Source organism: Carcharhinus amblyrhynchos, chromosome 9 (genome assembly GCF_965287045.1).
Source record: "Carcharhinus amblyrhynchos chromosome 9, sCarAmb.v2.hapA, whole genome shotgun sequence".
NCBI classification, from domain to species: domain Eukaryota; kingdom Metazoa; phylum Chordata; class Chondrichthyes; order Carcharhiniformes; family Carcharhinidae; genus Carcharhinus; species Carcharhinus amblyrhynchos.
The window spans coordinates 24,707,274-24,724,975 of record NC_137332.1 but is presented as its reverse complement, the minus strand read 5'-3'; the positions used below and the strand labels follow the sequence as shown (position 1 = coordinate 24,724,975).

Below are 17,702 nucleotides of genomic sequence, written 5' to 3'. Positions count from 1 at the left end.
AAAAGCTTGTGCTGCCAAATAAACCTGTTGGACTTTGTGAGATTTCTTACTGTGCAGACAACATACACCTCTTGGCCCTCTCTGTACCTTTAAGACTTGATTACCTGTAAAAACTCACATTCCAACCATTATCTTATAAACTGAGCTTGTGTCTGTATATGCCCTGTTTGTGAACACAACACCTCACTTACCTGAAGATGCTTGTGCTGCCAAATAAACTTGTTGGACTTTAACCTGGTGTTGTGAGACTTCTTACTGAGCTGTGAGGCAGCAGTGCTAACCACTGTGACACATAGAACCCTACAGTGCAGAAAGAGGCCCTTCGGCCCATCGAGTCTGCACCGAACACAATCCCACCCAGGCCCCACCCCCATATCCCTACATATTTTACCCACTAATCCCTCTAACCTACACATCCCTGGACACTAAGGGGCAATTTCTTAACATGGCAAATCAATCTAACCTGCACGTTTTTGGGCTGTGGGAGGAAACCGGAGTACCCGGAGGAAACCCACGCAGACACGAGGAGAATGTGCAAACTCCACACAGACAGTGACCCGAGCCGGAAATCGAACCCAGGACCCTGGAGCTGTGAAGCAGCAGTGCTAACCACTGTGCTACCCATGCTGTAAAGTTACAATGGAAAGGAATTAGCTGAAAGTGACAGCTAATTATGACATGTTACGTAAAAAAAGCAGCAGTAATTTATGTCCTTAATGGAAATAGGTGGAAGGGCAGAGGGATTTGGAGTATGGGTTTACAAAATATTTAAAAGGAGCGGCTGGGGTTGATAGGACAGCGTAAAACGTTTCCAGAATTCTAACTTTTATGAGGTGTGAAAATTATCCAGACTGTGATGTATATTCTACACAAACTTGCAGAAATAATGAACAATAATTGATCTTACTCTTAGAATCATAGAATCTCTAGTGTAGAAAGAGGCCATTTGGCCCATCGAGTCTAGACTGACAAAAATCCCACCTAGGCCCTATCTCTGCAACCCCACGTATTTACCATGCTAATCTCCCTGACGCAAAGGGGCAATTTTGCATGGTCAATCTACCTAACCAGCACATCTTTAGAGCACATCTTGTGTGCACTTTTAACAAGAAGAAGAGATGAAATTAATTAGCTATGACAAAAAATGTTAATTTCTGTACAAACTGCAACAGTTGTAATTGTGGATGCTGTCGTCGTCCTCTGCTACTCACTAAAACCCACTGTTCTTTCACCTAATGTTCTTAAAATAAATCCTCCTCGTCAAAAGGATCTACAAAAGGTTGTGAATATAGTCCTATCCATCACGCGAACCAATCTCCCATCCACTGACTCTGTCTACACTTCCTGCTGCCTTGGCAAAGCAGCCAGCATAATTAAGGACTCCATGCACCCTGGACTTTTTTCTTCCACCTTCTTCCTTATAGACTTTTGAATGGACACACCTTGCATTAAGTTGATCTTTATCTACACTCTAGCTATGACTGTAACACTACATTCTCACTCTCTCGTTTCCTTCTCTACAAACAGTATGCTTTGTCTGTATAGCGCACAGGAAACAATACTTCTCACTGTATGATAATACATGTGATAATGAATCAATTCAAACCAAATTAACCTCAAACTATTGTACTGGCCCTTTGAATTTCTATCAAAGCAACCACAGCCTTCCATTTCCGCTCCTTCTGGTCTTGACTTGAAGTTGAACTCTTAGTTTAGCAGTCAGTGAAGTTTTTTTTGACTAATCACATGAATGAATTGGTGAGTTGTTCAAAATTAATATATAAAATAAGATCTACTCCCACCCAATGAAACTAATTGCATTCATGTACCTTTAACTGATAACCACAGTTATGCTCAGAGCTTTAACTACTCATGGCCACAAGCTGAATGGGCTATATTTATACTACCAATTACCCTCCTATAATTTGGCGCTTCTATTCTAGGATATAATTAGGAGGAGGATGGTGAAATATTCACTTTATTCATCATGTACATGACAAAACCTTCATCTTAAAACTCTTATGTTAAATTGAAGCTCTTGATTTTTTAGGGGTGAAACGTGTTTGAATGTACACAATCTATCTAACTAAGCTATACTTTACATTTGTTCATACATGTTTTAACTAATTTTGGAGTTCCTGAGCTCAAATCAGTGTGTCCTGAATTTTCTTTCTTAAATTTGCTATGATCAATAAGATATTAAATCAACATCTAATCTGCTTATTGACAAGGATGTTCATTATTTTGTAGTAACTACTAAAAGAAGAGCAGTTAGTTCGTGTTCTCAGAAATCTCACTCAACTAACATCATAGATTATTCATTTCATTGCTGTTTTCCTTACCTAGCAAGTCACTGCACAAAACACCTAGAGGTAATTCAACAGTGTGAAAAAGCAGTAAATCTAGCAAGTACTTTTCACAGAATCATAGAAACCCTACAGTGCAGAAAGAGACCATTTGGCCCATCCAGTCTGCACTGACCACAGTCCCATCCATGCCTTAGCCCCATATCGCTACATATTTATCTGCTAATCCTTCTAAGCTACGCATCTCAGGACACTTAGGGGCAATTTTAGCAGGCCAATCAACCTAACCTGCACATCTTTGGACTGTGGGAGGAAACCGGAGCACCCAGAGGAAACCCACGCAGACAATGTGCAAACTCCACAAAGACAGTGACCCAAACTGGGAATTGAACCCAGGCCCCTGGAGCTGTGAAGCAGCAGTGCTAACCACTGTGCTACCGGTTTTGTTACATAGGTTGTTGGACTGACTACACCGTAATTCAGAGAAGGAACATGGTGGTTGCAAAAGAAACATACGTAAACAGAGATTAAGAAACACAGGAGTCAGAGGTTTAAATGGTCACCGTTTCACATGGGCTGAATAATCAAACTAACCTTATGGTAAAGGCTGGACAGTCTAGAGAAAAGTTACTACCAGAAAGAAATAGTTCCCTGACCTTAGGGACGCACTCACTATCCAAACAACCAAAGAAAAGTTAGGGCATGGGAAGAGGCCATTCAGCCCATCATGTCTGTGCTGAAACCAGGAACTTATAATAACCAGTGATCTAAATTCAGGCCAGAAGTTTATCATCCTTTAGAGAGACTTGACACATGTTTTCAGATAGCGCATGTGTACCCTACTTCACCCTAATCCTTCCCACACAACTATACAAACTATTCGAATACCAGATATTCCACCGATTGTGGAGTGCCACAGATCCTTCTGCCATTCCTCATCTCCAACTGATAGAGCAAAATCACTCGAGAGGGTGAGAACAGTATTAAGATTGGTAGTAACCAATGAATCTGTTTTCACAGGGGAGCGATAGGACCAGTGCACAAAGTCAAGAAGATCTTGTTTAAGTTGTGTACAATCTTAAACCCACAAAAATACAAGAATTAGGAACAGGGGCAGGACATATGCCCCCTTGAGCATGCTCTGCTCTTTAATAAATTCACAGCTGAACTGCTTGCATCTCTATGCCAATTTCCTGCTTGCCCACAACCCCCACACTGCCCCCTCACCCCAAACCCACCATAATCCTCGACTCCCTTGCTAATCAAAAATTTATCTAACTCCAAAGTTGAATATATTCAATAACCCATCCTCCACTGCTCACTGGGGAAGAGAATTCCAAAGAGAAAAAAAATTTTCCTCATCTCAGTCTAAAACGTGGCCTGTGCTGCCACATTTATAATTCTATGACGGAGCTGCTGGGGTATCAACATTCTGAATGGTGGATGGTGTGCCAACAGGGATTCTGTGCATCCTAAACATGCTCTGAATGAACTCCATATGCAAGTTCATAAAACATAGTACCTAGAACACTGTATAACTTGTGAACATAATGGGCATAATTTTCCAGGCCTGTTCGCTATGCATGAAAATCCTGTTTTGACCACTAAATTTTGCAAGAGGCCATAACAGGATTTGCGCCAGCAAGATTTCCGAGCGTAATGCTCCGGGGCCCTTCCCAATAACGCAATCAGGTTCACACCTAGAAAGAAACTGAGGGGGTGCAGATTTTTACTTTGAGATCTGTGCAGTTGTCTTTGCTGGCTCTATCAGGCTGTATCAGGGCACGAAACACACTCCCTACTGCTTTTTGACCAATGTTAGAAGATCTCAAGTGATAACTTGGCTGTTTCTGGGGAGAAACATGCCAGTTTTCAGTCAGAACATGACACTGCCATTTTCTATTTGGTAAATTCCACCCAATTTCTTTTTATTCACTGTTTACAATTGATTTGGTTGGAACATAGGGAGGAATGGCCATAATTTGGGAGATATCAATCACACAATTCTACTTACTTGGAACACTACTTACAGTAATCATAAATACTAAAAACGGTTCAGAGGAGAGCCACGGTGCAAAAACTGTACTATAAGCTCATGGTAGTATTAGCATTTCAGGATCATCTGTCCTTGTACGTTTCAAGTGGCTATTCAGAAGTGTTGAATATCAACAGATGTGCTGCAGTCACAGATAAGCTTTTAGACATCACAAACAGATTTGGCAAGGAGTAGCTACCAACTGTTATACTAATCCTCTCAGCATCTACAAAAGAATCATCTGCTTTCAAATTAAATAAATGTGCCTATGACAATAATCTTTTAAACAGATTGTAAGATTTTGCAGACAATCCGGCTGTTCAGATACCTGAAGGAGCAGGAGCTAAGTGAGAGTGGAGCAAGATATAAAGTGCAACGGCACAGCAGGGCTCAGACAAGAAGGAGTGGGAGTTGACTGATAGCAACACAGTACAAGCAGTTCTTTTAAAGTCTCAAGTTTAGTTTTTAGCCTAATAAATAGAGGTATAGCAAGGCACATCAGTCCCATCAAATGCAACGTGGGAACTCACGGAATCATAGAATCCCTACAGTACAAAAGGAGGCCATTCCACCCATCGAACCTGCACTGACAACAATCTCATCCCAGGCCCTATTCCTGTAACCCTGCATACTTACCCTGCTAATCCCTTGACACTAAGGGGCAATTTAGCATGGCTAATCCACATAACTCGCACATCTTTGGACTGTGGGAGAAAGCCACGGGAAACACGCACAGACATGGAGAGAATGTGCAAACTCCACACAATCACCCAAGGTTTGGAACCAAACTCAAGCCCCTGGCACTGTAGGGCAGCAGCACTAATCACTGTGCCACCATGTTGCCTCAAGTCTCAAGTTTTACTTCTGTTATTAGTCTAATAGACATATTAAGTGGATCAAGTCAAGTCGAGTGGAGGTCAATCATTGCAGCTCCAAGGTATTGCTGAGGAGTGATCTGGCATACTGTCCACTTGCCTGCATGAGTGCAGCTCCAATAACACTTAGGAAACTCAACAATATCCAGAACAAAGTAGCCCATTTGATTGGCTCTCCATCTATCATCTCAAATACTTATTCCCTCTATCACCAGCACAAAGTGAGTTACAGTCTATACAATCTGCAACTCACCAAGGTTTCTTCAACTACAACATCCAAACCTGCATTTCTACTGTCTAGTTAGAGCCATAAAAGAGAACAGCTATGATCTCACTGAACGGCAGAACAGGTTCAAGGGACTAACAGGCTCCTATATCTAGAAAAACAAGAACGGTACATGTTTGGGTACACCACTATCTGCAAGTCCCCCTCAAAGTCATGCACCATCCTATCTTGGAAGCACATCACCATTACTTCACCATAGCTGGTTAAAAATCATGAAATATTGTACCTGATAGCACTGTGGGAGTACCTTCACAACACGCACAGTAGTGATTCATGATGGCAGGTCATCACCTGTTTCTCTCAGGCAATGAGCCACATGCAACAAATCTGATATTCCAATTAAACATAAACTTGTTTTCTGGATTTGTGGCCAGCTCCAAAACAGATACTGGTATTCACAGGACAAAAAGTAAGTACACATATAAGAGATTAGAAACAAGAAAAGCAAAGTCAATCAGACATAATAAAAATAAAGGAACACAAATCAGAGAAATGGCATAAAACTAAAGCAAGAGAGCTGCATGACCTCTTTCTGTGTACTAAAGAAACAAAGCTTTTTCTTTAATTTAAACTGTTAACTATCTACTCTTGCTGATATGATTATTACAACAATGCTACTCCAAATGTTTGTACTTTTTTTAGTGTATCATATTTCTTTCAGCATGATCTTTGCAAGCTCCAACCTTTAAAAAAGGATGAAATTTCAAGGAACTCAAATGACAATTTAAGACATAAAACCCAGATGTGGTTACCTCAAATTCTCTCTATTTCCCCATTTCTGCTGCTGTGGTTCTCAAGTCAAAATTTCAGTGAAAGCTGAAAAAACCATGAAAATTACAAAATACTTAAAATTAACAGCACATAAATGTTCTATTTTAGAAAAAACACAAAATGAATGCAGTCTCCTGAAGGTGCACACACCACTAGGGCTCAAGTGCACCTGTCAGTACAGATCAAGCATTTCCAAATGTTAGCAGCTATCATTAACAGCATGAGATGTGATGATTCCCCTGAAATTCAAATTTAGCTTATAATTCAAAATCCCAATTTATACCGTTGATTATCATACTCTAAACCTAGAATTATATGCCTCTTCCATCCATAATCAGAAGAGCGAGGGGGTGACTTGACTAAAGTGCATAAGTTCCTCAACTGTCCTGACCAGGTGGACATGGAAAGGATGTTTCCTCTTGTGAGAGAACCAGGGGCATTGTTTTAAATTAGGAATTGCCCTTTTAGGACAGAGGTGGCGGCACGGTGGCATAGTGGTTAGCACTGCTGCCTCACAGCACCAGGGATCCGAGTTCAATTCCTGGTTTGGGTCACTGTCTGTGTGAAATTTCCACGTTCTCCCTGTGTCTGCATGTGTTTCCTCCTGGTGCTCCAGTTTTCTCCCATAGTCTGAAAGATGTGCAGGTTAGGTGCATTGGCCATGCCAAATTCTTCCTCAGTGTACCTGAACAGGCGCCAGACTGTGACAACGAGGGGATTTTCACTGTAACTTCATTGCAGTGTTAATGTAGGTCTACTTGTGACACAAATAAATAAACTTTTAAAAGATGAGGAGAATTTCTTTTCCTTCAGAGGATTGAGCAACGTTGGAGCTCTCTGCCTCAGGTGATGATGGAGGCAGTGTTGTTGAATATTTTTGAGGTAAGAGATACATCGATCATTAGGTACCAGAATCAAAAGGATCAAAATTAGGATAAGTGGCATGTGGATCTTGAAACGCCTTATCGAATGGCGGGAGGCTCGAGGAGCTGAATGGCTTGCTTCTGCTCCTATTTCCTATGTTCATATAAGCTGCTAACTTTAATTAGTTCTGAACTTGCCAGGTCAACGAGTATTGATTTGCAAAATACGTGCGAAAGGTAACACCAGCTGACATAGCAATACCAAAGCTAAACTGTGGTTAAGATCATAAATGATATAATTTTATTGCACAGAAAGAGATCATTCAACTCACTCTGCAAGTGCTGGCTCTTTGAAAGAGCTCTCCCAACTAGGAAAAAGAAGCACTTGCACACATTTAGTGACCCAAAGTACTTTACAGCCAACTAAGTATTTTTTAGAAGCAAAGTCAGCGAAGTGATGTTGAAAAGGTAATGTGCATACAGCAAGTTCCCACAAACTGCAATGTGACAATGACCAAGGTAATCTGTTTTTTTGTGATGTTGATTGATGAGGTCAATGGGAAACTTCACCTACTCTTCTTTAAAATATGCAATGGGATCTTTCACATCCACATCAAGTAAGAGGGGCAGTCAGGGCCTGAGCTTAAAATCTCAAAAACTCCCCTGTTCATCCCTGTTTCAAAAATATAAAGTTTTTAAAAGTTAATTTATTAGTCAGAAGTAGGCTTACATTAAACACTGCAATTAAGTTACTAAGAAAATCCCCTAGCTGCCATACTCTGGTGCCTGTTCAGGTACACTGAAGAAGAATTTAGCATAGCTAAATCCACCTAACTTGCACATCTTGGACTGTGGGAAGAAACTGGAGTACCCAGAGGAAACCCATGCAGACACAGGGACATTGTGCAAACTCCAAACAGACAGTGACCCAAGCCAGAAATTGAACCCATGTCTCTGGCACTGTGAGGCAGCAGTGCTAACCACTGTGCCACCTCATATCCAATTCCCTTTAGAAAGTTAATATTGAATGTGTCTCCAGCATCCTTTCAGGCAGTGCATTCCAGATCATTATTACCCGCTGTGTAGAAAATAATCTCCTGCATGAAGCCGCAATAACTTTTCCGACATAAACCACCAATAATCTAGTGGATCCGCATCAGGAAGTTGTATACCATACTCAAACACCGGACTAGTAAGCACCAGAAGAACATATCCTTACAGCATGATCACAGCATTCTTCACCCAAGGGGTGGAATTATTCCAAGTGTATCATGTAGGAAGCCTACAAATGCATGCAAATAAAATTCAGAGTTGCACAGGTTGAATTGGTTCTTTAAGCCAGAACGTGATGCACAACCACAAGGGAAATGGGCAGAAAAATTACAGATAGGATTCAACACAGCTACATTAGAAGTAATACATTTGAGTGAAAAAAAGCAGCAATGAATAGGAGTTGGATTGTGCAGTGACAAAGCAGAGGAATTTGAAGTACAAGTTTAAAGAACATCAAACAAAACAGTGTCAGGTTGCCAGGGCTGTGCAAAAACAGAATTCTAGGTTTTATCAATGGCACAGAATAGAATAGCTAAGAGATAATGACAAGCCCTGATAAGATCTCATTTACAGTATTGAGCTCCACACTAGAATACTGAGGTTTTAAAAAGATGTCATTCAGATTCACTGGGCTGCTGCCTATGTTGAGGAGAAACAAGCGTGAGAAAAGACTTGAACGATTGAAGCATTTTGCCCATAATCTTCTGACCATTGGCGACTAGGGGATTTTCACAGTAACTTCATTGCAGTGTTATTGTAAGCCTACTTGTGACACTAATAAATAAACTTTAAAAACTTTAAAGACCATTGATTTTTTTCGGTATGTTTGATTTGATTTATTATTGTCACATGTATTAATATACGATGAAAAGTATTGTTTCTGGCACACTTTACAGACAAAGCATACCATTCATAGAGAAGGAAGTGAGAGTGTGCAGAATGTAGTGCTACAGTCATAGAAAGATCAACTTAATGCTAGGTAGGTCTGATGGCAGCAGAGAAGCTGTTCTTCAGTCGGTTGGTACATGACCTCAGATTTTGTATCTTTTTTCTGAAGGAAGAAGGTGGAAGAGGGTGAGGTGCATGGCAAAATTAAAATTAAAAAATTATTTTCGTCCTTAATTATGCATTGGCAATGAATGAGGTATTTTGCTGCCAGCGTGGATCCAGAATGTAGTTTTGTTTGTGATAAGAGTTTGATGAAAATTAAACATCATCCATGTAACACAAGACCTGCATGAACAGTTTCTCTTTACCCAGTATCTTCAAGGGGTATGTGAGTCTTACATCACAAAGTAATGTTTCCATCTGTGCATTTTTGATAGACAGCATTCTTGCTGACAGCATATAACTGAGATATTACCTGCTACCAATTCACATTTTTTTGGTCTATTAATGTTAATGAATGAAAAATCTGGGGCTAATCATATATAATCTTCTAACATGCATTCCATGCTATGCTGAGACAACACAAGCAGAAAATTCACCTGTACCAGGCTAGCTTTCAACTGAGCGTTCAACCTAATCCATCCAATGAAATACGACGCTGTAGTTGTAGTAATTTACTTGGTGATTTTACACACAATGTCAAAATGTCTCAGAAGCACTTTACAGAATGAATTATGTTGGCAACAAAGTAAATTGTTGAGATAAATCATAGTCTTGCATAGGGGAATGAAACCTTTTGGAGCAATAGACCAGATATTTGTTATGCAATCCGTTTGTGAGCACAGACTAAAAATGCATTCTGCTATTATTTCTGTACAAGTATGAGACAGAAACTGCTTTTCCTAGATACTAAACATGTTCATAAAGGCAAGAGAAGTTGCTCTTGCATCCTTCACTTCAGTCACTCCTCTTTCTTCTGTCTCCTTTTCTCTGAATTCATTCCTAGCATTTAGAAAGCAATGGTAGGATTACAGTCAGCATGGATTTCTGAAGGGGAAATCATGCTTGGAATTCTTTGAAGACATAACTAATAGAGTTGACAAGGGGGAACAGTCGATGTGGTATATTTGGACTTTCAGAAAGTGTTTGACAAAGTCCAGCACAAGAGATTAACATGCAAGATTAAAGTGCATGAGACTGGGTGGAGTGTATTGAAATGGATAGAAAACTGGTTGGCAGAGAGGAAACAAAGAGTCGGAATTAATGGGTGCTTTTCAAATTGGCAGATGGTAACTAGTGGAGTGCCACAGGGATCGGTGCTGAGACCCCAGCTATTCACAATATATATTAATGATTTGGATGAGGGAACAAAATGTAACATTTCAAAGTTTGCAGATGATACCAAACTGGGTGGGAGGGTGAACTGTGACGAGGATGCAGAGATCCTTCTGAATGATCTGGACAGGTTGGATGAGTGAGCAAATCACTGGCAAATGCAGTATAATTTGGATAAATGTGAGGTTAACCACTTTGGAAGCAAAAACAAGTAGACAGATTGCTGCCTGAATGGCTGTAAATTGGGAGAGGGGAGTGTGCAGTGGGATCTAGATGTTCTTGTGCACCTAGTCACTGAAGATAAGCATGCAGGTGCAGCAGGCAATAAAGAGGCAAATGGCATGTTGGCCTTCATTGCGAGAGGTTTCGAGTACAGAAGCAGATATGTGTTGTTGCAATTATACAGGGCCTTGGTGAGGCCACACCTAGAGTATTGTATGCAGTTTTGGCCTCCTTTTCTGAGGAAGGATGTTCTTACTCATGAGGGAGTGCAGTGAAGATTTACCAGGTTGATTCTGGGGATGGCTGGATTGATGTATGAGGAGAGATTGATTAGGTTAGGATTGCACTTACTCAAGGATATTTTGGCCTTGGAGGGAGTGCAGAGGAGGTTTACTAGGCTGATACTGGAGTTGAGGGGGTTGAGCTATGAGGAGAGGCTGAATAAACTAGGCTTGTACTCGTTAGAGTTTAGAAGAATGAGGGGAGATCTCATTGAGACTTATAAGATGATGAATGGGATGGATAGGATAGAGGTGGAGAGACTCTTCCCGCTCAGAAAGGACAGTAGGACTAGGGGGCACAGCCTCAAGATAAAGGGGGGGGCGGTTTAGAACAGAGTTGAGGAGGAACTTCTTCACTCAAAGGGTGGTGAATCTCTGGAATTCTCTGCCCGTTGAAGTGGTGGAGGCTGCCTCGCTAAATATTTTTAAGACGCGGGTTGATGGGCTTTTGATAAGCGAGGGGATTAAGGGTTATGGGGAGAGGGCGGGAATGTGGAACTGAGCCACGACAGATCAGCCATGATCTTATTGAATGGCGGGGCAGGCTCGAAGGGCTAGATGGCCTACTCCTGCTCCTATTTCTTATGTTCTTATGTTTTTGCTGGTGGTCAGGCAAATGAAGGGGTTCTCATAGAGACTTACAAAATTCTAACAGGACTAGACAGAGTAGATGCGGAGAGGGTATTCCCGATGGTGGTGGAGTCTAGAACCATGGGTCACAGTCTGAGGATTCAGGGTGGACCATTTAGGACAGAGCTGAGGAGACATTTCTTCACCCAAAGAATGGTGAGCCTGTGGAATCATACCACAGGAAGTAATTGATGCTAAAACATTGAATATATTTAAGAGGCTGCTGGGTATAGCACCTGGGGTGAATGGGGTCAAAGGTTATGGAGAAAAAGCAGGATTAGGCTATTGAGTTGGATAATCAGCCATGATCGTAATAAATGGCGGAGCAGGTTCAAAGGGCCAAATGGCCTCCTCCTATCTTCTATGTTTCTATCTTTATTTTTGCTTTGTCCCTTTAACCTTCATCAATGTCTCCACACATTGCCCGCTCAGCTATTTTCACACTTTTTTACCCATTATTTCAACCACAAACAGGGACTCAGGCAAAGAGTAGAAACAGGAGCATTAGTACCGTGGTAGGTACACAGTTTAGAGATGGTTATTTACAGGGTCATGATGAAGAGAGTCATCAGTAACCAGTACAGTGGGTGAGTCAGAGTCTCTCGCAATTGAAGGTCATGTGATTGGAAACAGAGGTGCTGGCATTCTCAGAAGAGGCTTTGAGAATCTGACTTAATCAACTGTTGTAAGTGGACAATACTTTTTTCAGCTCCTCTACCCTGTGCAGAACCAGAGGTAAGTGAGGTGACGTGAAAACTATTAAATGAAAACTTCACATCATTGAAAACTGCACTGGTGAATACAGCTAACCTACTGGTGAATTTCTGGGAGTTTTTAAAATTTAAAACCGTCCGCTTTGTCAGAAGATAGCTGTGGAGGCCAATGCCAGGGGTCAAAACCCACAAATCTGGATGCAAAGGCACAAAAAAAAATAATCTCAGACAAGTGGTCAAGGCCAATAAATGCATCTTCAAGTGCCACTTCAGAAGGTCAGGAAGAAAGGAAAGGAGGTGGGGTAGCTCTATTAATAAAGGATGAGATCAGTACAGTAGTGAGAAAAAATCTTGGTTTGGATGATCAATATGTAAAATCATTTTGGGGTAGGTGGGAGTTGTTATTGGGCTCCTGACAGTAACTCTGTTGTAGGACAGAGAATAAGTCAAAAAAATGATTGGGCTGTGCAAGGAAGGTACTGAAAATAGTGCAATATTTTATGTTTATTTATTAGCATCACGAGTAGGCTTACATTAACACTGCAATAAAGTTAATCTTCACAAGTGGATTGGAAGAATAAAATTGGGACAATGAGTTTAAAGAGTGTTTTTAAGCAAGTTTCATTTGATACGTTCTGTACAGGTTATTTTAGACCCGGTTACATATAATAAGCCGAGATTAATTATTGAAGTCATCTGGCCCATCAAGTATGCACCAACTCTCCAAAACAGCAACTTACCCAAGCCCACCCCTCTGCCCTATCCCCATTGCCCCATGCATTTACCTTGGCTAATCCACCAACCTACACATCTTTGGTTTTCAATATCTTATTCATTTATCTGTGCCATTTAACTCTAAAACTGTAATTCCAGCAGCGTGCAAGGGTAAGAGAGCACATCCAACACAGATTGTTAGGAATGGGATTGACATTTCTTTACCCAGTCTCATGCTTCTTTTCCTCCCACCTTTCCTGAAGATTTGGCTGATGCTGGAGTCTGCTTATTAACAACGAGTCTGTCTGATACCCTGATGACAAGTCGACTTTTTTTGATCTGATGGTCTGCATCCCAGGGATTTAAAAGTAGCGACTGCAGGGACGATGGATGTAATGGTTGGAATCTTCCTAAATTCTGGAAAAGCCCCAATACATTAGAAAACCACAAATGTACTACTTCTATTCAAGAAACAAGGGAAAGAGAGAAAGGGAAATTATAGGCAATTTAGCCCAACACCTGTCATTGGGAAAATGCTAGAATCCATTCTTAAGGAGGTAGTAGCAGGATCTTTGGAAAATTATAATACAATCAGATAGAGTTAACCAGATATTCAACATAGTTTTGTGAAAGTGAAACCATGTTTCAAAAATTTATTAGATTTTTTTGAAAATGCAACAAACAGGGCAGGTAAAGGGGTACTATTAGATATAGTGAAAAGTATTTGATAAGATGCTACATAAAGTTCACTGCAGAAGATAAAAAAACACTCCTGGTATAGGCTGATATAGTAGCATGGATGGAGGATTAGCTTACCAACAGTCAGGATAAATGGGTCATTTCAGATTGACAAACTCTAACTAGTGGAGTACCACAGGGATCTATATTAATAATTTGAATTAAGGGACTGATTGTGTTACAGCTGAAGAGTCAAAGATAAGTAGGAAAGCAAGTAATCAGCCACGTCATCAGCAAATAGCCCTTGTTATACAGCAACTATCCTTTGGTTTGCTGTAGTGGGTCAAATGCAACTGATACAACCACAGAATGAAAAATGTCAGGACAATGTCAGGATAAAGTCAGGATACCAGGCATTAATCTGCATGATTTGTTGCTTAGGGTCCACATCAGCTGGATATTGAAGGAGTTGAATCCCTTTCAGTTCTGGTAAATGGTACAGTGAATCATAGAATCCCCACAGTGCAGAAAGAGGCCATTTGGTCTATCGAATCTGTATCGACCACAATCTCACCCAGGTCCTATCCCCATAACTCCACTTATTTACTCTGCTAGGTCCCCAACACTAAGGGGCAATTTAATATGGCCAATCAATCTTATCTGCATTGTGGGAGGAAACCAGAGCAGCTGGAGGAAACCCACACAGGTATGGGGAGAATGTGCAAACTCCACATAGATAGTGACCCAAGGTTGGAATTGAACCTAGGTCCCTGACATTGCGAGGCAGCAGCGCTAACCACTGTGCCACTGTAGCACCCCTAATGGGAGCAACTGGTTTGTGCTGAAGTTTTGAAGTCATTCAGCACCTGCAGCACCTGACAAAGACTCCAAGAATCAAAGCAACAGCCGGAAGAAATCAACCAGCAATTAACTTGTGAGCAGTTGAAAATCCCTTTAAATAGTGATGCTGAGGCGGGCCATTCTAGCTGCTATTGAGTGTACAGTTTTGTGAGGCTAATAAAGACCATTAACTGAAGCATTGCATTCCAAAATGGCGCAGCTGGCATTAAATCAGTGTTCCGCAACATGATCTGCCTGCTCTGCATAGTTCCCGTAGCTGTTCATTGTCCCCATCAACTTGTCATCTTGCGCAATTTGCTTTAAACGTTTGCACTGCAATATTATTTTGGAGATCTAAGTGCACTTGCAGAGCTCAACAACTAGCAAAAACAAGCCTGATTTCTTGCTCTTTTTGTTCAGCTTACATGAAATGAGATTCCACTCAATAATCCTAGCAAATCAATTATAATAGTTCTTCCAAACATTTTGAGAATTAGCTGGATTTTAAGCTGGATTTAAGCCAATTTAAGCTGGAACAGACATGCAGGAGTCCAGGTGTAGGATGACCCAATTGGAAGCCAAAAAACAACCAGTGTGCTCTCCTGATGTTTCAGTGGATCAATAATTTACACGTGGTTTGAAATTCCTCCAGGAAATAAACAAAAGTGGTACTCATGCCAACCCTTTCACTAAAAATATCAACGGAAAGTTTAGTCCCTTGGTGATTTCAAACAGTAATAATAAGAAAGGTTGCAGATTCAATGCCTAGTGAGTGCTGCATCAGCTAATTCCTAATGGGCACAGGGGCAACTGGCCTTTTTGACCCTAAGCTAGCAGATATTAAAATTACCAAGGATTACCAACCTTGGCTGTTGTACAGAAGCTATGGTGGAAAATACGCATTGAAGAATATATGACAGGGTGATTGTGAAACTTTCCACGATCAAACAACTTGGTACAAAATGAAAACTCCCACCCAAAAAACATGGACTTGTCATCGGGGTATGAGACAGGCTGGTTGTTAAGAAGCATACTTCAGCATCAGCCATATCTTCAGGAAAGGTGGGAGGAAAAGAAGCATGAAAATGGGTAAAGAAACTTCCCCATAACTAACAATCTGGGTCGGGTGTGCCCTCTTCCCCACGTACACTGCTGGAATTATAGTTTTTGAGTTAAATGACACAGGTAAATAAGATATTGAAGGTAGGTGGATTAGGTTGGGTTAAAAAAAAAATTATTAGTCACAAGTAGGCTTGCACTGAAGTTACTGTGAAAATCAAGAACAGCTTCTTCCCTGCTGCTGTCAGACTTTTGAGTGGACTTGCATTAGGTTGATTTTTCTCTAACCCCTAGTTATGACTGTAACACTACATTCTGCACTCCCTCATTTCCTTCTCTATGAATGGTATGTTTTGTCTGTATAGTGCTCAAGAAACTATACTTTTCACTGTATGTTAACACATGTTACAATAATAAATCAAATCAAAAATTCCCCTAATCGCCACACTCTGGCACCAGTTCAGTTACACAGAGGGAGAATTTTATATGGCCAATCCACTCCACCAGCACATCTTTGGACTGTAGGAGGAAATTGGTGCACCCAGAGGAAACTCACGCTGACATGGGGAGAACATGCAAACTCCACACAGACAGTGACATAAGCCAGAAATCGAACCAGGTCCCTAGCACAGTGAGGCAACAGGGCTAATCATTGTGCCACTGTGCCACCAAGTGGATTGGCCATGATAAATGCAAGGGGCTACAGGGATAGGGCAGAGGGCTGGGCTTGGGTAAGATGCTCTTTTGGAGAGTCGGTGCAGACTTGACGAGCCGAATGGCACCCTTCTGCATTGTAGGGATTCAATGGCTCTATTCTATGGAATGGTGGAAATCTGAATCACAACGGCTTCTGTTTTTTTCAAAATACAAGTCAATCTGCAACATAGCATCTAAAAGCAGAAGAGTCGCCAAGAATTGGTGTTGAAGCATCCGACCCAAAATGCTGACCTTTCTTTTTTTCTCTCTCAAAGACTGGCTGGCTTATATCATATCCTGTGCATGCTTTACTTCAGGTGAAAATTCAACAGCCTCATCTATAGGTACGTGCAATCGAAATATCCCAGTGGAAAAGGCAAGGCTATTTTCCATGGGGGGGGGGGTGCAGGTCTTGTAACCAGTCAGTATTCTCTCCATCGTTGCGGGGAGTACACGTGCACTAAGACATTGAACTTGCCCCATCCCTCATTAGAACAGGTATATAAATAAAAACAGCTTGCAATTCTAGCACACACCGCCGCTGTGCGACTACAGGGGTTGGCACTAAATCCGCAATATTTTTTTTAAAGTAATCTCTTGTGTAATTGTGCATGGAGAGGATCTGTAAAAGACAACAGCAGATACAAAAAAATGCGTGGATGCCCTGGGATAGATATTAACACAAGCCGAACCACAGCACAAAAATGAACACTTCGCATGTAAACTGCTGTGTACAGCAAAGGAGCAAATTACCTCTTGTGCCGTAAAGATGGTGAAAGATGAGTAACACAATATATAACAGTACTGGCTGCTCCCTCTCGCTAAGTGTGGACATACCATCATTTCCTATTTCTGCCTTTAGTTTAAATGACCGGCATTTACTGGAGGCAACGCTGAGCGCTCACAACTCCCGTAGACAACGTGCAGTTCGAAGTGGCTTTTCCTTACTTATCCTCCACTAGCTTTCTACGCCTTAAAATCGGTGGATTAAATCGCCCCACGTACCACTCACTAGTTATCCAGCGCCGATCTTTCACCGTAACTGCATTGCCGCCCTTTCTCAGGAGTTCACTCTCTAAAAGGCGATGTGCACAGTCTCCTGCAGGAACATGTTATCCTTTGGCGGTCACAGCGGTAATCATGTGGAGGGTTAGTTGCGGAGCTGGAGTATCAGTGTCAGCCAGGACTCCGCTGCTGAACCAGCCGCAGTCAGTAATACCTCCCTGTACAGGCTCCAGAACGCACCTCCCCCTGCAACCCCCACCCCCTCCCTGCCCCCCCCCCACCCCCAACCCACCCCCTCCCTCCCCTCCGCAACCCCCAACCCACCCCCTCCCCCCCCCGCAGCCCCCCGTGGAGGGGGGAGAGGGAGGGGGAAGGAGGGGGGTAGAGGAAGGAAGGGGGGTAGAGGAAGGAGGGGGAGGGAGGGGAAGGGGGGAGGGGGAGGGAGGGGGAAG

At 41.8% G+C, this 17,702-nt stretch overlaps 1 protein-coding gene across 1 annotated transcript in view; it reads right to left on the bottom strand.

The window, feature by feature from the left end:
* Positions 1-17,428, bottom strand: part of st3gal3a (ST3 beta-galactoside alpha-2,3-sialyltransferase 3a) — a 523,437-nt gene extending 506,009 nt beyond the window's left edge. The window contains exon 1 of the mRNA XM_080195328.1: positions 17,251-17,428. The gene's annotated coding sequence lies outside the window, so the exon portion shown is untranslated. The remainder of the gene's footprint in view (positions 1-17,250) is intronic.
* Between the last annotated feature and the right edge of the window lie 274 nt (positions 17,429-17,702).